Source organism: Mustela erminea, chromosome X, assembly GCF_009829155.1.
Source record: "Mustela erminea isolate mMusErm1 chromosome X, mMusErm1.Pri, whole genome shotgun sequence".
Taxonomy (NCBI): domain Eukaryota; kingdom Metazoa; phylum Chordata; class Mammalia; order Carnivora; family Mustelidae; genus Mustela; species Mustela erminea.
In genome coordinates, this window is record NC_045635.1 from 90,425,831 (window position 1) to 90,449,948 (window position 24,118).

At 36.5% G+C, this 24,118-nt stretch overlaps 1 protein-coding gene and 2 pseudogenes across 4 annotated transcripts in view; all 3 read left to right on the plus strand.

Moving 5' to 3' along the window:
* Nucleotides 1-24,118, plus strand: part of COL4A5 (collagen type IV alpha 5 chain) — a 238,612-nt gene that overhangs the window by 30,663 nt on the left and 183,831 nt on the right. The gene's annotated exons all lie outside the window — the stretch shown is intronic.
* On the plus strand, nt 4,881-6,524 carry LOC116583702 (annotated as a pseudogene).
* On the plus strand, nt 15,895-17,507 carry LOC116583460 (annotated as a pseudogene).

Sequence of the window (24,118 nt, forward strand, 5' to 3'; positions counted from 1 at the left end):
CAAAATTGATTTTTTGTGTTCATCTTGTACCCTAAGACTTCACTGAACTTATTTTTTTTTAGCTCTGATATTTTATTTGTAGATTCTTCAAGACTTTCTGTATAGAGAGTGTCATGTCATCTGAAACAGACATAGTTTTACTTCTTCCTTTCAAATTTGAATGTATTTTATTTCTTTTCCTTACCTAATTACTCTGCCAAAGGCTTCTGGTACCATGTTGAATAGAAATAATGAAAGCAAGCATTCTTGTCTTACACCTGATCTTGGAGGAAAAACTTTCAATCTTTCACCATTGAGTATTGAGATAGCTGTGAGTTTTTCATAAATACTTTTTTTCATGTTAAGAAAGTTTCCATTTATTCCTAATTTCTGAGTGCATTTATCACGAAAGGGTGTTGGACTTTGTCATATGTAGTTTCTGTATCAATTAAGATGATTACTTGGTTTTTCCTCCTTGTTCTGCTAATGTGTTTTTTTTTTCTCCTTGTTCTGTAATGTGGCCTATTATATCAATTAATTTTCTTATGTTGAGCCACTCCTGCATTCCTGGGATAAATTTCACCAGGTCATGGTGTATAAGCCTTTTTGTATACTATTGAATTAAGTTTGCTAGTATTTTGTTTAGATTTTTTTGCATCTGTTTTTTATGGGGAATATTGGTCTGTAATTTTCTTTAGTGTCTTTGCCTGGCTTTGGTATCAGGATAATATTGGCTTCATAAAATGAGCTAGGTTGTATTACCTCCCCTTCTACTTTTGGAAGAGTTTGAGAAGAATTGGTATTAAATTTTCTTTAAATATTTGGTAGAATTCACCAGTGAAGCTATGTGATTGTGGACTTTACTTTGTTGTGAGGTTTTTTTTAAATTACTGATTCAATGACTTTACTTGTTATAAGCTTGTTCAGATTATCTTTTTCTTTTTACTTTAATTATTGAAATATAATTCGCATAAGGTGTTATCTTCGTTTCAGGTGTACAACATAGTGATTTGACAATTCTATGCATTATTCAATGGTCACCACTGTAAGTGTAGTCACTGTTTGTCATCATACATTCTTACAGTATTATTCTATATTCCTAATGCTTATATTCATTTCTGAGATTTATGTATAACTCTAAGTTTGTATGCCTAAATCCCCTTTATCTATTTTGCCCATTCCCCTCACCTCTCCTTTGGCAACTGCTAGTTTGTTCTCTGTATTTAAGGGTCTGTTTGTGCTTTTATTTGATCACTTGATTTGTTTTTTAGATTCCACATATAAGTGAAATCATATGGTATTTGTCTTTCTCTGACATACTTCACTTAGCGTAGTATCCTCTAGGTCCATACACACTGACACAAATGGCAAGATCTCATTATTTATTATGGCTTATAATATTTCATTCTATATACCACTTCTTTATCCATTCAACTATTTTTTAAAGTTTTTATTTAAATTCCAATTAGTTAGCATACAGTGTAATGTTAGTTTCAGGTATACAATATAGTGATTCAACACTTCTATACAACACATGGTGCTCATCATAACAAGTATACTCTGTACTCATTAATCTCTATCACCTATGTAACCCACCCCCTCATCCACCTCCCCTCTGGTGACCATCAGTTTGTTCTCTATAGTTAGGAGCCTGTTCCTTGGCTTGCCTCTCTCTCTCCCCCCGCCATTTTTTCTTATTTTGTTTCTTAAATTCCACATAAGAGTGAATCATACGGTATTTTTCTTTCTCTGACTTATTTTGCTTAGCGTAGTACTCTCTAGTTCCATCTCTATTTCTTCTTGAATTATTTTTGATAGTCTGTTTTTAAGAATTTGTTTATCTAAGTTGTCTAACTTTTTGAGTGTACAAATATTTATAGTATTCTTTTATAATCCTTTTTATTTTTGTAAGGTTGGTAATAATGTTACATCTTTCATTATTTATTTCCATTATTTACATCTTTTCTGATTTTTCAGTCTAGATAAAGGTTGGTTGATTTTGTGGATCTTTCCAAAGAACCAGTTTTGGTTTCATTGATTTTCTCCATTGTTTTTCTATTCTCTATATAACTTATCTTCACTTTAATTTTTAGAATTTACTTCCTTCTCCTAGCTTTGTGTTTAGTTTGTTTTTCTTTCCTGGTTTTTCTAAGGTGCAGACGTAGGTTGCTGATTGATTAAGATCTTTCTTACTTTTTAATGGAGGCATTTACTGCTATAAATTTCCCTGTCACCACTCCCTTTACTGCATTCCATAAGTTGTGGTATGTTGTGTTTTCATATTTGTTGTTCTCTGAGTGTTTGCTAATTTCCTTTGTGATTTTTTTCTTTGACCTTTGGTTGTTTAAGTGTGCATTGTTTAATTTTCATGTCCAGTTTTTCTCCTTTTTATTGAAATCTAGCTTCATTCCATTGTGGTTGGAGAATATAATTTGTAAGATTTCAGTATTTTTATATTAATTGAGGCTGGTTTTGTGGCCTGTATAGGTTCTATCTTGAAGAGTGTTCCAGGTGCACTTGAGAAGAATGTGTATTCTGCTCTAGAGTGAAGTGTCCTATATTTGTCTTTTAGGTCTAGTTTTAAGGTATTGTTCAGGACCTCTGTTTTCTTACTAATATTCTGTCTAGATGTTTTGTCCATGTTGGAAACTTGGTTACTGAAGTCTCCCAGCTATTATTGTACAATTATCTAATTCTGTCTTTAAGTCTGTCAGTATTTGCTTTATATATTTGGGGCTCTTTTGTTTGTTGTGTATGTTTATAATTGTTATAAATTATTGATGCATTAACTTAAAATATGTATATATAATGCCATTCTTTGTGTCTTGTAACAAGTTTTGGCTTGAATTCCAGTTTGTTTGATATTATAGCCAGCCCCCCTATTTCTCCTTTGGTCATTATTTGCATGGAATATCTTTTTTCTTTTTTTAACTTTCAATCCATTCTGCCAATCTCTGCCTTTTGATTGGACATTTTAATCCCTTTACATTTTAGATAGTTACTTATAAAAGGGATTTACTATTGCTGTTTTGCTATTTGTTTTCTGTATGTCTTATACCCTTTTTGCCTTTCATTTTCTCCATTCATTTCTTCTTTTGTGCTTAATAGATTTTTTGTACTGTACCATTTTTATTCTCTCTTCATTCCCTTTTATTTATTCCTTTTACATATTTTCTTAGTAGTCACCCCGGGGATTAAAATTAATGTACTGGGGTGCCTGGTGGTTCAGTCAGTTAAGTGTCTGCCTTTGGCTTAAGTCATGATCCTAGGATCCTGGGATCAAGCCCTGTGTCAGGCTCCTGGTTCAGTGGGGAGCATGCTTCTCACTTTCTCCGCTGCTCATGCTCTCTATCCCTCGCTCTCTCTCTCTCTCTCTCTCTCTCACTCTCACATAAATGAATTCTTTAAAAAAATAAAATAAAATTAGTTTACTAAATTTATAACAATCTGATTTGAATTTATATCATATTGTCTTCTCACAAGTTACATCTTTATACATTGTGTGCCCTGTAACATATATTTATAATTACTTTTTTATGCATTTGGTTTTTAAACTATATATGAAATAAAAAGAGGAGTTACAAACTGAAAATACAATATACTGGCTTTTATATTTACCAAATAACTACCTTTACCAGAGATCTTTATTTGTTCCTAAGGCTCTGAGTTACTGTCCTTTCATTTCAGCTTGAAGAAATTCCTTTAACATTTCTTGTAAGTCAGTTCTACTGGCAATGAACACCCTCAGGTTTTATTTATCTAAGCATGTCTTAATTTTTGAAGGATGGTTTTTGCTAGATAAGCAATTCTTGAATTTCAGTGTTGTTTTACATTTAGTACTTAAATATGTCATTCCACTGCCTTCTGGCTTCCATGGTTTTTGGTGAGAAATCACCTGTTAATCTTTTGAAAAATCTCTTCTGTTGAGTTGCATCTCTTTTGCAGCTTTATAGATTCTCTTTGTATTTGTCTTTGTGTTTGTTTAGGATGTGTCTCGGATCTCTTTGAGTTATCCTACCTGGAGTTCATTGAACTTCTTGGATGTGTGGATTCATGTATAATCAAACTTGGGAAGTTTGCAGCTACTATTTCTTAAAATATTCTTAGAACAAATATTTAGGGGCACCTGCATGGCTCAGTTGCTTAAACATCTGAGTCTTGATTTCAGCTCAGGTCATGATTTCAGGGTCATGAGATTGAGCCCCACATCAGGCTCTGTGCTGAGTGTGGAGCCTGCTTGAGATTCTCTCTCTCCCCCCTTCCACTGCCCCTTCCTACCCTGCCTCATGTGTGCTCTCTCTTTCTCAAAATAAGTAAATAAATAAAAATACTTTTAAAAAAGAATATTTGAATATTCTTTTTTGTTTTCTTGGGTACTTCTAAAGTGTATATTTTGTTCAGCTTGATGGTGTCCCACATGTCTTCTGGCTCTGCTCATTTATCTCCACTCTTTTCTTTCTGCCACTCAGACTGGAAAATATCAATTGTTGTATCTTCAAATTTATTGATCTTTTTCTTCTGCCTCCTGATATCTGATGTTCAACACATTTACTGAAGTTTTCATTTCAAATATTGTGCTTTTTAGCTCTAGAATTTCTGGTTCCTCTTTTTACTTCCATGTCTTTGTTGATATTTACCTTTTGTTCATATGTTGTTTTTCTGGTTTTATTTAGTTTTTGGTCCATGGGTTTCTTCAGGTCTTTGAGTATGTTTAAAACAGTTGTTTTAGGGGCACCTGGGTGGCTCAGTTGTTAAGTGTCTGCCTTTAGCTCAGGTTATGATCCCAGGGTCCTGAGATTGAGCCCCACTTCTGGCTCCCTGCTCAGCAGGAAGCCTGCTTCTCCTTCTCCCACTCCCCCTGCTTGTGTTCCCTCTCTCACCATGTCTCTCTCTGTCAAATAAATAAATAAAATCTTTTAAAAAAATTGTTTTGAAGACTTTGTCTAGCTTTTTTACAGTGGGGTTGCCACTAGAACACAGGTGTCATGAAAACTGCTACTAAACCTAAACCAAAATGGGAAAGGAAAAGACTCATATCAACATTGTCATCATTGGAGTTGTTGATTTGGACAAGTCTACCATTACTAGTCATCTGATCTACAAATGGTGATGGAATCGACAAAGGAACTATCAAAACATTTGAGAAGGAGGTTGCTGAGATGGGCAAGGGCTCCTTTAAGTATTCCTGGGTCTTGGATAAACTGAAAGCTGAACATGAATGTGATATCACCATTGATATCTCCCTGTGGAAATTTGAGACCAACAAGTATTATGTGGTTATCATTGATGCCCCAGGACACAGAGACTTTATCAAAAACATGATTATAGGTAAATCTCAGGCTTCCTGTGCTGTCCTGATTGTGGCTGCTGGTGTTAGTGAATTTGAAGCCGGTATCTCTAAGAAACTGCAGGCTCATAAGTAGGCTTACACACTGATATTAACAATTGGATTAATTGTTAATTGTTGGTGTTAACAAATGGATTCTACTGAGCCACCCTACAGCCAGAAGAAATATGAATAAATTGTTAAGGAAGTCAGCACCCACATTAGGAAAATTGGCTACCATCCTGATACAATAGCATTTGTGCCAATTTCTGGTTGGAATGGTGACAACATGCTGGAGCCAAGTGCTAATATGCCTTGGTTCAAGGGCTGGAAAGTCACCGGTAAAGATGGCAATGCCTGTGGAACCACATTGCTTGAAGCTCTGGATTGCATTCTGCCACCAGCTCATCCAGCTGACAAGCCCTTGCGTCTGCCCTTCCAGGACATCTGCAGAATTGATGGTATTGGTACTGTCCCTGTGGACCCAAGTGGAGACTGGTGTCCTCAAAACTGACATGGTAGTCACCTTTGCTCCAGTTGATGCTAAAAGTTAAAACTGAAGTAAAGTCTGTTGAAATGCACCACAAAACTCTGAGGGAGGCTCTTCCTGGGCCCAATGTGGATTTCAGTGTCAAGAATGCTCGTTATCCTGAACCATCAAGGCCAAATCAGTGCTGGATATGTACCTGTGCTGGATTGTCACTCAGCTCACATTGCTTGCAAGTTTGCTAAGCTAAAGGGGAAGATTGTTACTCTGGAAAAAAGCTGGAAGACAGTCCGAAGTTCTTGACATCTAGTGATGCTGCCATTGTTAGGGTTAGGGTTCCTGGCAAGCCTATGTGTGTTAAGAACTTCTCTGGGGTATTATCCTCCTCTGGGGTATTTTACTGTTGGTGACATGAGACAGACAGTGGCTGTGGGTGTCATCAAGGCAGTGGACAAGAAGGCAGCTGGAGCAGGCAAGGTCACCAAGTCTGCCCAGAAATCTCAGAAGGCTAAATGAATATTACCCCCAATACCTGCCACCCCAGTCTTAATCAGTGGTGGGAGAACAGTTTCAGAACTCTTTGTGTCAATGGGCCATTTAAGTTAATGGTAAAAGATTGGTTATTAAAGGCAGTGCATCATAAAACCTTAAGGAAAGGAGAATTTTTCGTGGACCATTTGTTTTGTGTGGGGGGGGGCAATGTTAAGTTATTAGCTTTTATCTTTTTTTTTTTAATTTGACAGAGATCAAAAGTAGGCAGAGAGGCAGGCAGAGAGAGAGAAAGGGAAGCAGTCTCCCTGTTGAGCAGAGATCCTGATGCGGGACTCCATCTCAGGACCCTGAGATCATGACCTGAGCCGAAGGCAGAGGCTTAACCCACTGAGCCACCGAAGCACCCCATTAAGTTATTAGCTTTTAAAATCAGTACTTTTTGATGGAAACAACTTGACTAAAAATCTGTCACTTAATTTTGAGACCCAGTAAAACAAAAGTTTAATGAGAAAGAAATATATAAAAATAAAGTCTTTGTCTAATGATCAGCATCTGGACTTTCTCAGTGATAATTTCTGTCAATTTTTTTTTTCTTAAACAGACTACATTTTTCTTTTACTTTGTAATATTTGGTTGAAGACAGAATTAGAGTATTTTAAATGTGGTAGCTGGAAATCACACTTTGCCCTTCACCAGAGTTTCCTCGTTTTTATTGTTGAGGGCTACCGTTATTCATTTGTTTAGTGACTTTTACAGTCTATTAATGCAGAGCCTCTATCCCTTGTCATTGTGGTACTAAAATCTGTGTTCCTTTAACTTGTGCTGAGATGGTGTTTTGATACATATTTCTCTGAATGCCAGGAACCAATAAAAGAGAGAGAGAAAAGGAGAACAAAAGAAAAAAAGAGAAGGGAGAAAAAATATCTTCTGTTTCTGTGCATTGGCTCTGTGTTATGGTACTCCTTTAACACTTAACCAGGACATTTGCAACTCTGCCTTGGCTTTCACTCCCTCCTTATATTGTGCTTGGAGATCAGCTAGAGTGAAAGCTTGAGTTTTTTTTTAGGGGTTTCCTCTCGGCTTATATACCCGGCTTATTAAATTGCTTAGTATACATGGGCATTTTTTAATGCCCTATTTTCCCCAAAAAAGCTCCATTGCTTTTCCTCCCAGGCTTTTGGTACCTTATCCACATTCCTAACCTTCAGTCTTTTGCCCCAGGCAACTGTGAGTTTTTCCTTTACCTTACAGTGTTTTTTCAAGATGCCTACAGCTCTACTTCCCTGTATCTTTTCCAAGTTACGTGAAACAAAGTTAAATGCCTTGCATCAGTCCTTCAGGTGGTTCCCTCACAGGTTAGAACAGACAAACAATTCTTCATGAATGAAATCTGCTCTGCTGCCCCTGGTACCAAGGATAAGGGTCCCACAGTCAATGTGGCTACCCTCTTGAAAAGTGCCACTGAGCCAGGCAGACAGCTAGGTAAGGACAAGCCAAAGGACCACAGACATTTTTTTACCACTTTTAATTTGTATATTTCCTGATTCAACATTTGTTTGGTTATTGTAAAACTTGAATCATTTTCCAGAGTTCTGACAAATTTGGTTTTGCAGTTTCTTCTTGATTTTTTTGATGTTTCTGCAGAGGGACAGGTGATTAGAGTTTCCTACTGTACCATTTTATTGAAGTCCATCCAGAAAGTTTTTTAATATATTCTCTCACTGCTTTTTGGAAACACAATCCATTTCCTATTGAGTTACTTTTCATTTTCTGGACCCTCTACTCTGTTTTGTTAATCTGCTTGCCTATCCTTACACAATCAGTATTATTGATTAGTCTTGATTATTATAGCTTTAGTATAAGACTTGAAATCAGGAAGAGCAGATTTGTTTGGATTGTGTTTAATCTGCAGACTAATTGACAATGATACTGAATCTTTCTTTACATGTCTATGGTATGTTTATTTTTTAGGTATTCGTTAATTTTTCCTGGCAATGACTTATACATTTCAGTGTACCAGTTTTATTGTTTTTTGTAGTAACTTTTTATAGATTCTTCAGAATTTCCTATATGCCATTTTTTAAAAGAGACAGTTTTACTTTTACCTTTCCATTTTTTCTGCCTATTAGTTGTTTACTTGGCCTGTTCAGGATAGGACCTCCAGTACAATATTGAGTGGAAGCAAGGAGAGCAAAGTGGTGAGATAGTTATTTCTGCCTTGTTTTGCTCGTTAGAGGGAAAGCATTCAGTTTTTTACTATTAAATGTCATGGTAGTTCAGTGGTTCTCAATGGGTGGGGAAATTTGCCCACAGAGGACAATTGGCAATGTCTGGAGACATTCTAGGTTGTTACGATTGGGGGCTGTTATTGGCATCTACTGGGTAGAGGCCAGAGATGCTGCTTAATATCCCATAATGCACAGTACCCCCACCCACATAATCTGCATGACAAAGAATCATCCAGGCCAAAATGTCAATAGTGCCTCTGCTGAGAAACTGTGATAGTTGTGGGTTTTATGGGCTGCCTTTTATCAGATTAGAGAAGTTACCTTTTATTTCTAGTTAGGTGAGAGATTTAATAAAAAATGGCTACTAAAATTCTGCATCTACAGAGATGATTATATAGTATTTTTTCTTTTATTGTATTTTTAGAGGTAATTACTATCTTAGTCCATTCAGGTTGTTGTAAGAAAGTATCATAGATGAGGGGAGAAATTTATTTTTCTCACTTTTGGAGGCTGGAAAATCTAATATCAGAGTGCTGGCAGAATCAATGTCTGGTGAAGGCCCCCCTCCTGGTTCATAGATAGCTGGATCTGCATCTTACATCCAAATCTGGATCATAGAAATGCACTTGATTTTTTTGGGATTTGTGTGACTAATCTGGCTCAAAGAGTCTCATGTTGGGAAATGTGGAAAATAATTTTTATGCCTTTGTTGATTATCTCATTACAGTTGGGCTGGAAAATACTATATAATAAGACTTCATTTTATCTTGATTACATCTGCAAAGACCCTACTTCCAAATAAACTCACATTCTGAGGACATGAGGTAGATCTGAATTTTGGGAGGACTATTCAAACCAGCACACCGTGCATAAGAAAATTTTTTTAATTTAAATTTTACTTAGTTAATATACAGTGCAATATTGGTTTCTGGAGTACTATTCAGTGATTCATCATATACAATACCCAGTGTTCATCACAACAGGTATCCTCTCTTTTTTTGAGGTGGGGGCAAAGGGAGAAAGAATCTTACACCCAGCGTGAGCCCAACGCAAGGCTCAGTCTTCTGAGCTAAAATGGAGTCAAATGCTTAACAGACTGAGCTACCCAGGTGCCCCACAACAAGTGTCCTCTTTAATACCCATCACCCATCTGGACCGTCCCCCAACCACCTCTTTCCATCACCCCTCAGTTTGTTCTTTATCATTAAGAGTCTCTTAGGGTCTGTTTCCCTATCTCCTTTTTTCCCTCCTTACCACATGTTCATCTGTTCCCTTGAATTCCACATGTGAGTGAGAACATATGGTATTTGTCTTTCTTTGACTGACTTCATTTGGCATAATATGCTCTAGCTCCATCCACGTCACTACAAATGATAAGATTTCATTCTTTATATATATATATATATATATATATATAAAATATATATTTATTTTATATCTCTATATATCTCTATATTTTATATATAAAATATATTTATACATAATAGAAATATTACTGAGTAATATTGCATTGGATATAAATAGATAAAAGCTATATATATATAAAGTTATATATATATAAATATATACATATATATTTATATATATGCACACACACACAAACATATATATATATATATATATATATATACATACACACTCCACATCTTTATTCATTTTTCTGTTGATGGACATTTGGGCTCTTTTCATAGTTTGGCTATTGCATTCACCCTGAATCTGTATTTTTGTATCCTTTGGGTAAATACCTAATAGAGCAATTTCTAGATTATAGGGTACTTCTATTTTTAATTTTTTGAGGAACCTCCAGACTGGCTGCACCAATAAAATTTTTTTAAAAGATTTTATTTATTTATTTGACAGAGATCACAAGTAGGCAGAGAGGCAGGCAGAGAGAGAGGGGGAAGCAGGTTCCCTGATGAGCAGAGAGCCCCATGCGGGGCTTGATCCCAGGACCCTGAAATCATGGCCTGAGCTGAAGACAGAGGCTTTAACCCACTGAGCCACCCAGGTGCCACAGAAAATTTTTTGTTTATGCTTTCAAAAAACATACTTTAAAAATATTTTCATCTTACTATCCTTTGGTCTAAATGCCAAATCTAAATAGTCCTATATGCAAATGTTCAGATAGACTGTCCAAGATTCATATAGGATTTCCCAAAGTTTTCAAAACAAGAAAATGTGGAAGAATATGATATCACTGTTACTTTTTCTAATTTAAATTTATCAGAATAAAGCAAATGATCATTACATTAGAAAGTGTTTGGAGGAGGAGGCTTGTGAGACAGTCATTAAACTTTTGCCTGCCAATATATATGCACCCTCAAAGAGCCCACAGTTCATTTGAGAGACAAATTATAATATGGCATGATGAGTGCAATAGTAGAATTGTACATGGGACACAGAATAAAATACCCATATTGAGTTCTAAAATTATGTATGAGTGTGAGACGGGGGGAGGAAGGGAGAAAGGGAGGGTGAAAGAAAAAAGAGTTAACTGATAGTTTTCAGAGGAAAAATATTTAAATCAAAGTTGTTTATTCCATATACACTAATTTGAAACTAATCACCCTCACAGTACTGTAATGCGATTCCATCATATGTATACAGTGTTGATTTATTTATTCCAAACTGTCAATTCTCTGACCAGGTATTCTCTTTTGGATCTGGAAGACCTGCTAAAGGTAGAGCTCTCATATAGCTAATCGGGAAACAGTGGGGAAATACTTAGAATACTTAACAATACTTATAATAACTTGAAAAATTACAATACCATGAAGCAAACATCAGCCTGGCCAACTGCTGATTTTGTAACTGAAATAAGTTGTTTCCCTTGGTTTTTATCCTGCCCCAAGGTGTTTTTTAGACAGGAGAAATTAGCTATAATAATTTGCTTAAGAAGATCTGCTGTGCGGGGCGCCTGGGTGGCTCAGTGGGTTGGGGCCTCTGCCTTCGGCGCAGGTCATGATCCCAGGATCCTGGGATAGAGCCCCTCATTGGGCTCTCCGCTCCGCGGGGAGCCTGCTTCCTCCCCTCTCTCTCTCTGCCTGCCTCTCTGCCTACTTGTGATTTCTCTCTCTCTGTCAAATAAATAATATCTTTAAAAAAAATGCTGGGCAATTGAGCAATTCCCCGGTACTTTAAGAAGATGTGCTGTGCTACTTTGGATTGTTTTTCTTTTTCTTCCCCCTCCCCACTTCCTGCTCTGCTTACATTTATTTTTGATTAGGTAATAGATTCAGGTGGTTCAAATTTTGGTAGTTATAAAAGCCTATACAATTAAAAATTTCCCACTCTTCATGTCTAGCCATATACTTCTCCTTTCCAGAGGCATCCTGTGTTAACTTTTTTTGTTTTTACTTTTAGAGCTGTTTCATGCATATAGGCATGGATGCTTGCAAACATACTTGCACTTACTTATGTTTCCTTATTTTTACACATTTACTTATGTTTCCTCATTTTTACACATTTTCTGTACTTTGCTTAAGATCATTACATATTAGTACATAAAGAGCTATGGCTATGTAGTCTTATTCAATTGTATGGATTTGCCATTATTCAACCAATCCTCTATTGAGAAATATGTAACTTGCTTCCTGGATTTTTCTATTATATTTCTGCAACAAATAACCTTGTAATAGGTCATTTCAGATGTGTACTATCTATAGGATAAATTTCTAGAAATGGAATTACTGAGTTGGGTGGTATGTGCCTTTGTCATTTTGACGGATATTGTCAAATTGTCCTCCATGGAGGTTGTACCTATACTGGCAAGAGATAAAAGTGCTTGTTTCCCCAACCCTCACCAGTACATTGTGCTATCAAACATTATATCTTTGCTAATATGATAGGTGAAAAATGGTATCTCGTTGTGATTTTAATTTGCATTTATTGTGTTCTGAGTAAGGTTGATTTTGTGATTTTAATTTGCATTTATTGTGTTCTGAGTAAGGTTAAACATCTTTTCATATATTTAAGACCTGTGATATTTATAAAAAATAATTCCCTTTTTATGATGGTTGGGATGCTACTGGATTGATGGCACAATATCTTTTCTCCTTAACTTATACCTATGGGCATGGTTTTTTTTTTTTTTTTTTTTTACGTAAGAGAACAAGGGTAATTCCAAAGAGCACCTTTACGTCAAACTCTAAGCCAGAACATTTTGCATGTTTTAAAGAGTCACTAGCTGGGACGCCTGGGTGGCTCAGTTGGTTAAGCGGCTGCCTTCAGCTAAGGTCATGATCCCAGCGTCCTGGGAAAAAGTCCCACATCGGGCTCCCTGCTCAGCAGGAAGCCTGCTTCTCCCTCTGCCTCTGCCTGCCACTCTGTCTGCCTGTGCTCACTCTCTCTGACAAAAAAAAAAAAATTAAAGAGTCACTAGCTTTTTATAATTAACTCACTATACAGCTAACATATCATAGTTGACAAACAACTGAACCAACATCCCCTCATAATTTTAAATGATTTAAATTACTCATAAGAAATTTAAGTCAATATTTTGTTACTTCTTAGTATTAAGTACTTACTGTACTTAAAGTTTTTAATATCTTAAGAAAAATAGAATTATTCTTAGAAATTTACCAGTGTGTTAGAATTTACATAGACTTATTTAAAATTATGATATGTTCTCATTTGAAAGATGTGTTTGCAGTTTCCTTTCTCAATGCCTAAGACACATTGTAGGAAGGTTAGAAGTTCACGGTATATTTAAATGTGTTGGCTAATTCATAACCGGCTCTGGATTCTTTCGTATCATACAACAGATTGTTCCCCGAGCTTTGTCTATGGAACTGTATATCGCTTCTATTAAAGCACTTATCAATGTCTGCCATGTATCATCATTAGTTATTTATGTGTCTGCCTTCCTCACTAGATTGTGAACTTCTAAAGGATATAATTTGTATTCCCCTTTAGCACTAGCTTAGAGCTTTGCATAAACTGCATACTCATAAAATGTTTGTTGAATTGAATTGAATCACATTTACATTGGTGTTCTGAGGTTGCATGTTTAAAAACAGTTTTCCACATATTTTCTAATTTCATTTTTATGTAAGGTCTTATTCTAATGCTGCTCGAGTTTCCTTTCTGCTAATATTATTGACTTTGTATTGAAATGAATTACTCAAAGTGCTTTTCTAATAATAGCATTGAAGAGGTAGATTTTTTCTTACTGTACATATTTCCTTACTGATCTTCATTTTCTTCCAACAAAGTTCTACTTTAATCCTAACCACAGGCAGTTCTAAATATTTACTGGGCAGTGGTGGGTAGATTGAACATTGTAGTAAGTTATATGCATTGATCTCACTAAGATTCTCAATTTATGTAGACAACTTGAAATGTGAAATTAAATTTATGGTCATTACTAATAAATTTATGGTCATTACTAATTTAGAAGGTTCTATAACAGAGTGAACTTTTCAAACGGCTTTTTAAACTTACATTTTTATTAAAATAACTGTGGATTCACATGCAGTTCTAAGAAATAATATAGAGAGATCCTTTGTATACTTTACCTATTTCTTCCCAGTGGTGATACCTTACAAAACTATTGTATACTATCATAACCAGGATGTTAATATTAACACGAAATACCAGTCTGTTCATATTTCACCATATTTACTTGTGTTCATTAGTGTGTGTGTTAGTTCTATACAATTTTATTACATATACAGATTCATGTGTCCTCCAGCACAGTTAAAATACTGCACAGTTCCAAAACCACAAGGATATCTGTATTGCGCTTTTATAACCACACACATCTCCATGCCCCACCCCCACTCTCCTAACTCATGGCAACCCATAATCTGTTCTCTATTTCTAAAATTTTGTCCTTTCAAAAATGTTATGTAAATATAATAATATAGTATATAACATTATGTGATTAGCATTTGATCAGCATAATTTCTTGGAGATACATCCAAGTTCTTCTGATTATCAAGTTTATTCCTTTTTATTGCTGAGTAATACTCCATGTTATGTATGTACTAGAGTTTGTTGAATCGATCACATATTGAAGGAAATCTAGGTTGATTCTAGTTTGGGGCTATTACAAATACTGCTGCTATGAATATTACTGTACAGCTTTTTGTGTAAACAGAAATTTTCATTTTTGGGTCTAAATGCTGTGTCATATGGCAGTTGCGTATTTGCTTTTCTAAGATATTGTGAAACTGTTACAGGGTAGCATTCTCTCTTTTTTAAAAGACTTTATTTATTCATTTGAGAGGAAAAGAGAGAGAGAGAGAGCACAAGCAGAGGGAGTGGCAAGCCGAGGGAGAAGCAGACTCCCTGCTTAGCAGGGAGCCTGATGTGAGACTCAGTCCCAGGACCCTGGGATCATGACCTGAGCCCAAGGTAGACACTTCACCTAACTGAGCCACCCAGGTGCCCCCAGAGTAGCATTCTTATCCTAAATGAGTGATCCAATTTTTCCTTGTCTTCACTGGCATAGGCTATTGTCACTCCTTTTTATTTTTGGTGTTCTTACAGGTGTGTAGTGATAGCTCAGTTTGGTTTCAATTTGTGATTCTTTAATAGCTAATGATGTTAAACATTTTTTGATGTGCTTGGTTGCCATCTTTGTATCCTCTTCAGTGAAATGGCTCTTCATTGCCTTTTGCCCATTTTCTAATTGGTTTGTTTCTTCTTTTTACTGTTGAGATTTTGAGTTTTTTATATATTCTGGATTCTAGTCCTTTGTTGGATATGTGGTTTGTAAATATTTTTTCCCAATCTGTAACTTGTCTTTTCATTTTTTTATTATTATTTTATCTTCTTATGTTTATGTTAGAACAGTACATCACTTGTTTTTGATGTAGTGTTCCATGATTCATTGTTTGCATATAATACCCAGTGCTCCATGCAATCCTTGCCCTTCTTCTAAACAGGATCTTTTGCAGAGCAAAAGATTTAAAATTTGATGAAGTCCAATTATTCAATATCTTCTTTTTATGTGTTGTGCTTATGGTGTCATCTAAGAGCTCTTCGCCTAGCTCTAGATACTAAAGATTTTTTGAAAGTTTTATAGTTTCATTTCTAAGATTTAATTCCATGATTCATTTTTAATTTCTCCAGTACCATTTGTTGAAATGGCCATCTTTTCTCCACTGAAGTGCTCTTTATACTTTCGTAAAAAAAAAAAAAAGTCATCTGGGTTTATTTGTGTGGATCTATCTGTTCCTTAGTTCTTTACTCTGTTCCATTGATTTAGGTGTCTGGTATTTTTTTTTTTAAAGATTTTATTTATTTATTTGACAGAGAGAGAGATCACAAGTAGGCAGAGAATCAGGCAGAGAGAGGGGGAAACAGGCTCCCTGCTGAGCAAAGAGCCCAATGCAGGACTAGATCCCAGGACCCTGACACCATGACCTGAGCTGAAGACAGAGGCTTAACCCACTGAGCCATCCAGGCGCCCCTAGGTGTCTGTTTTTTCACCATTAACATATTGTCTTGATTACTCTAGCTATATAGTAAGCCTTAATATTAAGTAGACTGATTCCTCCCACTTTATTCTTTTTTCTCAAGGTAGTTTTAGGTACTCTAGGGCCTGTGTTATACAAATTTTATAATTAGTTTGTGTCTATAAATCCTTGCTGGAATTTTAATTGGAATTGAACCAAACCTACAGATCAATTTGGGAGAACTGACATATTTAGCATAGAGTCTTCCAATCCATGAGCGTTGTATGGCAATCCATTATTTAGATTTTTTTCTACCCATAATAAGTCTCTTTTGTGTTTTCCTTGTTTTGATGTCAGATGAAAGTTCATACATTAATCTAGATTTCAAATTTTTAGACTTGCTGACAATGATTAAACTCACTAATATTCATTTACTATTAATTTACTTATTAATTCATTCGTGCACTCATTCACAATGCAGGTATATTTGTCTTGCTCCATTGCAATTAAGAGATAATATTTTGTTTACAGTACTAATATTGATTTTAAAGGTTATAACCCTGTGAATAAGTGAGAAATTGACTGTACTAAAGGAAGGACTTGAATATAGACTAAGGAATTTTTGTAATGATATTTACTGTAAATATTTTTGTCTCTGGTCCAAAATAAATATGGTCTGAGGAGGGGATTACTGACTAGAGGAACAGGATTCATCAGAGGGAGAGTGTATTCTTTGAAAATTTTCTTATTTGGTAGTTTTAAACCCAGAATCAAAAGAAATTGAGGGTATGGAGCGAGTCAGGTATGAGTAAGTGACTATTTAGGAGAGAATAGAAATATAAGGGCTGTCCTGGAGATACCCTTTTATGGAGTAATACAAACATTTAGGTAAGTTTATAACTCTTCCTTGAAATATGAGTATCTATTTTACTTGAGTTTTCTTGAGTTAATTGTTCATTCAACAAGTATTTATAGAGCCCCTACTACTTTCTCTGCATTTTGTCTGGACCTGTCAGTATATAGCTGTTAAAAAGACAGTATCCAAAAATCCAGCAGTCATTGGCTCCCTTCTCAGTACCTGCTCCCAGTGGTCCTGAAGGCATGTGGGCCAGGGGCAGCCCCAAAGAACAGGGGTCAGAGGGAGTGCATGTGTGCAGGTCTAAGTGTCTTGGCTGTGCACTCGTGAAGAGATTTGGGAGGGGGAGAATGCAAGGATAGGCCCAGGAGCCATGGCATCCAAAGAGAAACAAGCAATGAAAAATCTCAATGTGGAAAATGCCCAGCAGGAAAACAAAAGAGAACAGGTTCCCATGTAGAATGCAAAGGAATCGTGCAGTTGGAGAGGAGGGTGAAGGCCAGAAGCCTGGAGGAAATGTTAGGCTGTGGTGAATGAGACAGCTTGTCTCTAATTTTCAATGAGCTATACCTAACAGGCATATTGACCACAATGAAGTGGAAGATGATATGGAAAAGTTCATAGGGCAGACGGAAATCAGGAGAAAGACTAAGGAGCAACAAATGAGGCATTATAAGTGCTTCCAAACTCCTGAACCTATAATCATTATGACTTTTGCTTATACCTTGAATCCTAAGATTTTCCCCAAGGTTAATAATATGGCCTCTGCTCTAGAAACTTGTAGTTTTGTGATTAACTTTCTCTATAACCTTTTTGGTATTTCCACTTAGAAGTTTGTAATTAAATATTGTTTTGTTTCAGTGTAAAACTTTCTGTCCAGTAGGACAATTTCACCCAGTTTTAGGGAAAACTATTATTTTCATAATATGAAATTAATAAAGCAGTTTTAGAAGGAAAAAAAGGTAGGATGCCTGAGTTCATGGAATTTATAATGTAATATGATACATAATATAGCAATAACAGCATTTATAGAATTTTTTCCAGCAGGTAAATGGCATGATAAACTCATTTGAATAGATCTATTTACAGATATTAGTAGCCAGTACAAAAAGGAGTACCAAACTTGTATATCAGTTTTCAAGTTACAGGGATATTTCTGATTTTACTGTTTAAGGTTTTGAAATTTACGTATCTGAAGTTATGGATTTGATTGGCAAATGATTTAATTATGGCTTAAATAGGTATTTTCTGAGCCATTAATACACAGCATTTTAAATATATTTGATGACTTGGCAATATATGTCAAAAAGAAGAGCATGGGGTGCTTGGATAGCTCTGTTGGTTAAGTGTATGACTCTTGATTTCAGCTCAGATCATGATCTCAGGGTCCTAAGATCAAGCCCCAGGCCAGGCACCCTGCTCAGTGGGGGTCTACTTGAGATTTCTCTACCTCTGCTTCTCCCAGCCATGCATGCTCATTCTCTCTCTCTCTCTCAAAAAAAAAAAAAGAATCTTTTTTAATTAAAAAAAGGAGAGTCATACACAATCTTTGGTATGAGAAATATGACATAAATAAGTGGCTGATAATGTTAAACATATGACATAAGACATAAGACATCAAGGAGTCTATAGAAGCCTGTGTAAAGTTCGTATTAAAATAGATACCCTCTGGAGTGCCTGGATGGCTCAGTTGGTTAAGTAGCTGCGTTTAGCTCAGGCTGTGATCTGCATCAGGCTCCCTGCTCAGTGGAGAGTCACCTTCTTCCTCTCCTCTCTCTCTCCATCTGACCCCTATTCTCGTGCTCTCTCTCTCAAATACATAAAATATTTACAAAATAGATATCCTGGAAAGCAAAATAAGTATGCTTCCTGACATGTTACAGTTGAAACCTACTGTAAAATATGTTTCAGATTGAATGGCATGTTAATAGGAATATTAGGAATGATCATATATTTCAAACAATTGATTCTTTTGTACATTTCATTTGTTAAAGTACAACCATTTATTTTTCACTCTTATTTTTTATTTTTTAAAAAGTATTTTACTTATTGGGGTACCTGGGTGGCTCATTCAGTTAAGCATTTCCCTTTGCCTTAGGTCATGATCCTAGGATCCTGGGATTGAGCCCCATATTCTGCTCCCTGCTTAGCAGGGAGCCTGCTTCTTCTTCTCCCCACTGCTCATGCTCTCTCTTACTTTCGCTATTTTTTTCTCTCAAATAGATCAATATATTTTTTTAATTCAAAAAATATTTTACTTATTTTATTTTAGAGAGAGAGAACATGAGAGCGTGGGAGTGGAGAGGGGCAAAGGGAGAGGGAAAGAATCTCAAGTTGACTTTGTGCTGAGTGGCAGAGCTGCAGGGGAGGTGCTTAATCTCTTGACCTTGAGATTATGACCTGAGCTGAAACCAAGAGTCAGACACCTAACTGACTGAATCACCTAGGCACCCCTAAGTATTTATAATTTGCTCAAACAAATTAATGAATGCAGTGTGATTTGAATCTTTATTTTCAAGATTTTGTTTATTTGAGAGAGAGAGAGAGAGTGAAACAGAGAGCATGTGTTGGGGGAGGTGCTGAGGGATAGGGAGAAGCAGACTCCTGCCAATCAGGGAGCCCGATGCTGGGCTTGATCCCAGGACCCTGGGATCATGACCTGAGCTGTGGGATCATGACCTGGGCTGAAGGAAGATGTTTAATGACAGCTACCCAGGCACTCCATGAACCTTTTTTTTAAAAAATAAAGATTTTATTTATTTATTTGAGAGAGGGAGAGATAGTGTAAGCCAGGGGAGGAGGAGAGGGAGAGGGGCAGGTAAAGTCCCCACTGAGCGGGGAGCCCTGGGTTCAATCCCAGGACCCTGAGGTCATGACCTAAGCTGAAGTCAGAAACTTAACAAAGAGCCACCCAGGTACCCTGATTTGTTTGAATCTTGATTGGAGAAACAATCTATTTATTTTAGGAAAGTATAGGAATACTCTGGTTATGAGATGTAGATATCCAATATACTCCAAGATATGGATGAGTAGGTTATTGTAGACTACAACTATAGAGCATTCAAGAAGTGAGGCAGCAAAGAGAAGATAATTGTTTTTGAGCTTCAGGATTCCATATTATCTATTTGTACTTATTTTGTTCTTTTGTTCTCATTCTCATACTTTTTGTTTCCTCTTAATATTGGCTTGCATGTGGCCAACATAGCCTTTGAGGCCATTCTATATCATGACCTCTTGGCTTTATTCCTGTTGCTACGTAGGTTAATCTCTTTCTGTTTTCTAGTTCAAATTCATGGGAGGAAATCTAATGAGTCTGTTTGGTATGTTTATTTTTTCATGCTGGCCCTCTCCTAGTCTATTGGCCAACCAAAGGATTGATTGTTTTTTAATTACCTTGCTCCTTCCTGTTCTATAATTACCTAAAGTCATGCATGGGAATTCTGGATCATGTAGTATAAAACATGACTGCCTGTGGCTGCCCTTTGTAGGGACAGTGGGCAGGACCATTTCATTTAGCAAGAACTTTAGGTTTTATTATGATTAATAATAAAGGGTAATTTATGAATTTATGATAAGGTATTATTTATTAATAATTTATGAATTTTATGAATTTATGATAGGGTATTATTAATAATAAAGGGTAATTTATGAAACTATGCTACTTTTTTTATTTAAATTTTTTTATTTTTTATAAACATATATTTTTATCCCCAGGGGTACAGGTCTGTGAATCACCAGGTTTACACACTTCACAGCACTCACCAAAGCACATACCCTCCCCAGTGTCCATAATCCCACCCCCTTCTCCCAAACCCCCTCCCCCCAGCAACCCTCAGTTTGTTTTGTAAGATTAAGAGTCACTTATGGTTTGTCTCCCTCCCAATCCCATCTTGTTTCATTTATTCTTCTCCTACCCACTTAAGCCCCCATGTTGCATCACCACTTCCTCATACCAGGGAGATCATATGATAGTTGTCTTTCTCTGCTTGACTTATTTCGCTAAGCATGATAAGCTCTAGTTCCATCCATGTTGTCGCAAATGGCAAGATTTCATTTCTTTTGATGGCTGCATAGTATTCCATTGTGTATATATACCACTTCTTCTTGATCCATTCATCTGTTGGTGGACATCTAGGTTCTTTCCATAGTTTGGCTGTTGTGGACATTGCTGCTATAAACATTCGGGTGCACGTGCCCCTTTGGATCACTACGTTTGTATCTTTAGGGTAAATACCCAATAGTGCAATTGCTGGGTCATAGGGCAGTTCTATTTTCAACATTTTGAGGAACCTCCATGCTGTTATCCAGAGTGGCTGCACCAGCTTGCATTCCCACCAACAGTGGAGGAGGGTTCCCCTTTCTCCACATCCTCGCCAGCATCTGTCATTTCGTGACTTGTTGATTTTAGCCATTCTGACTGGTGTGAGGTGATATCTCATTGTGGTTTTGATTTGTATTTCCCTGATGCCGAGTGATATGGAGCACTTTTTCATGTGTCTGTTGGCCATCTGGATGTCTTCTTTGCAGAAATGTCTGTTCATGTCCTCTGCCCATCTCTTGATTGGATTATTTGTTCTTTGGGTGTTAAGTTTGCCAAGTTCTTTATAGATTCTGGACACTAGTCCTTTATCTGATATGTCGTTTGCAAATATCTTCTCCCATTCTGTCAGCTGTCTTTTGATTTTGTTAACTGTTTCCTTTGCTGTGCAAAAGCTTTTGATCTTGATGAAATCCCAATAGTTCATTTTTGCCCTTGCTTCCCTTGTTTTTGGCGTTGTTCCTAGGAAGATGTTGCTGCGGCTGAGGTCGAAGAGGTTGCTGCCTGTGTTCTCCTCAAGGATTTTGATGGATTCCTTTCGCACATTGAGGTCCTTCATCCATTTTGAGTTTATTTTGGTGTGTGGTGTAACGAAATGGTCCAATTTCATTTTTCTGCATGTGGCTGTCCAATTTTCCCAGCACCATTTATTGAAGAGGCTGTCTTTTTTCCATTGGACATTCTTTCCTGCTTTGTTGAAGATTAGTTGACTGTAGAGTTGAGGGTCTATTTCTGGGCTCTCTATTCTGTTCCATTGATCTATGTGTCTGTTTTTGTGCCAGTACCATGCTGTCTTGATGATGACAGCTTTGTAATAGAGCTTGAAGTCTGGAATTGTGATGCCACCAACGCTGGATTTCTTTTTTAATATCCCTTTGGCTATTCGAGGTCTTTTCTGGTTCCATATAAATTTTAGAATTATTTGTTCCATTTCTTTGAAAAAGATGGATGGTACTTTGATAGGAATTGCATTAAATGTGTACGAGTAGATTGCTTTAGGTAGCATAGACATTTTCACAATATTTATTCTTCCAATCCAGGAGCATGGAACATTTTCCCATTTCTTTGTGTCTTCCTCAATTTCTTTCATGAGTACTTTATAGTTTTCTGAGTATAGATTCTGTGCCTCTTTGGTTAGGTTTATTCCTAGGTATCTTATGGTTTTGGGTGCAATTATAAATGGGATTGACTCCTTAATTTCTCTTTCTTCTGTCTTGCTGTTGGTGTAGAGAAATGCAACTGATTTCTGTGCATTGATTTTATATCCTGACACTTTACTGAATTCCTGTATAAGTTCTAGCAGTTTTGGAGTGGAGCCTTTTGGGTTTTCCACATATAGTATCATATCATCTGCGAAGAGTGATGATTTGACTTCTTCTTTGCCGATTTGGTTGCCTTTAATTTCCTTTTGTTGTCTGATTGCTGAGGCTAGGACCTCTAGTACTATGTTGAATAGCAGTGGTGATAATGGACATCCCTGCCGTGTTCCTGACCTTAGCGGGAAAGCTTTCAGTTTTTCTCCATTGAGAATGATATTTGCGGTGGGTTTTTCATAGATGGCTTTGATGATATAGAGGTATGTGCCCTCTATCCCTACACTTTGAAGAGTTTTCATCAGGAAGGGATGCTGTACTTTGTCAAATGCTTTTTCAGCATCTATTGAGAGTATCATATGGTTCTTGTTCTTTCTTTTATTGATGTGTTGTATCACATTGACTGATTTGCGGATGTTGAACCAACCTTGCAGCCCTGGAATAAATCCCACTTGGTCGTGGTGAATAATCCTTTTAATGTACTGTTGAATCCTATTGGCTAGTATTTTGTTGAGTATTTTCGCATCTGTGTTCATCAAGGATATTGGTCTATAGCTCTCTTTTTTGATGGGATCCTTGTCTGGTTTTGGGATCAAGGTGATGCTGGCCTCATAAAATGAGTTTGGAAGTTTTCCTTCCATTTCTATTTTTTGGAACAGTTTCAGGAGAATAGGAATTAGTTCTTCTTTAAATGTTTGGTAGAATTCCCCCGGGAAGCCGTCTCGCCCTGGGCTTTTGTTTGGAGATTTTTAATGACTGTTTCAATCTCCTTACTGGTTATGGGTCTGTTCAGGCTTTCTACTTCTTCCTGGTTCATTTGTGGTAGTTTATATGTTTCTAGGAATGCATCCATTTCTTCCAGATTGTCAAATTTATTGGCGTAGAGTTGCTCATAGTATGTTCTTATAATAGTTTGTATTTCTTTGGTGTTAGTTGTGATCTCTCCTCTTTCGTTCATGATTTTATTTATTTGGGTCCTTTCTCTTTTCTTTTTGATAAGTCGGGCCAGGGGTTTATCAATTTTATTAATTCTTTCAAAGAACCAGCTCCTAGTTTCGTAGATTTGTTCTATTGTTTTTTTGGTTTCTATTTCATTGATTTCTGCTCTGATCTTTATGATTTCTCTTCTCCTGCTGGGCTTAGGGTTTCTTTCTTGTTCTTTCTCCAGCTCCTTTAGGTGTAGGGTTAGGTTGTGTACCTGAGACCTTTCTTGCTTCTTGAGAAAGGCTTGAACCGCTATATATTTTTTCTCAGGACTGCCTTTGTTGTGTCCCACAGATTTTGAACCGTTGTATTTTCATTATCATTTGTTTCCATGATTTTTTTCAATTCTTCTTTAATTTCCCGGTTGACCCATTCATTCTTTAGAAGGATGCTGTTTAGTCTCCATCTATTTGGGTTCTTTTCAAACTTCCTTTTGTGGTTGAGTTCTAGCTTTAGAGCATTGTGGTCTGAAAATATGCAGGGAATGATCCCAATCTTTTGATACCGGTTGAGTCCTGATTTAGGACCGAGGATGTGATCTATTCTGGAGAATGTTCCATGTGCACTAGAGAAGAATGTGTATTCTGTTGCTTTGGGATGAAATGTTCTGAATGTATCTGTGATGTCCATCTGGTCCAGTGTGTCGTTTAAGGCCTTTATTTCCTTGCTGATCTTTTGCTTGGATGATCTGTCCATTTCAGTGAGGGGAGTGTTAAAGTCCCCTACTATTAT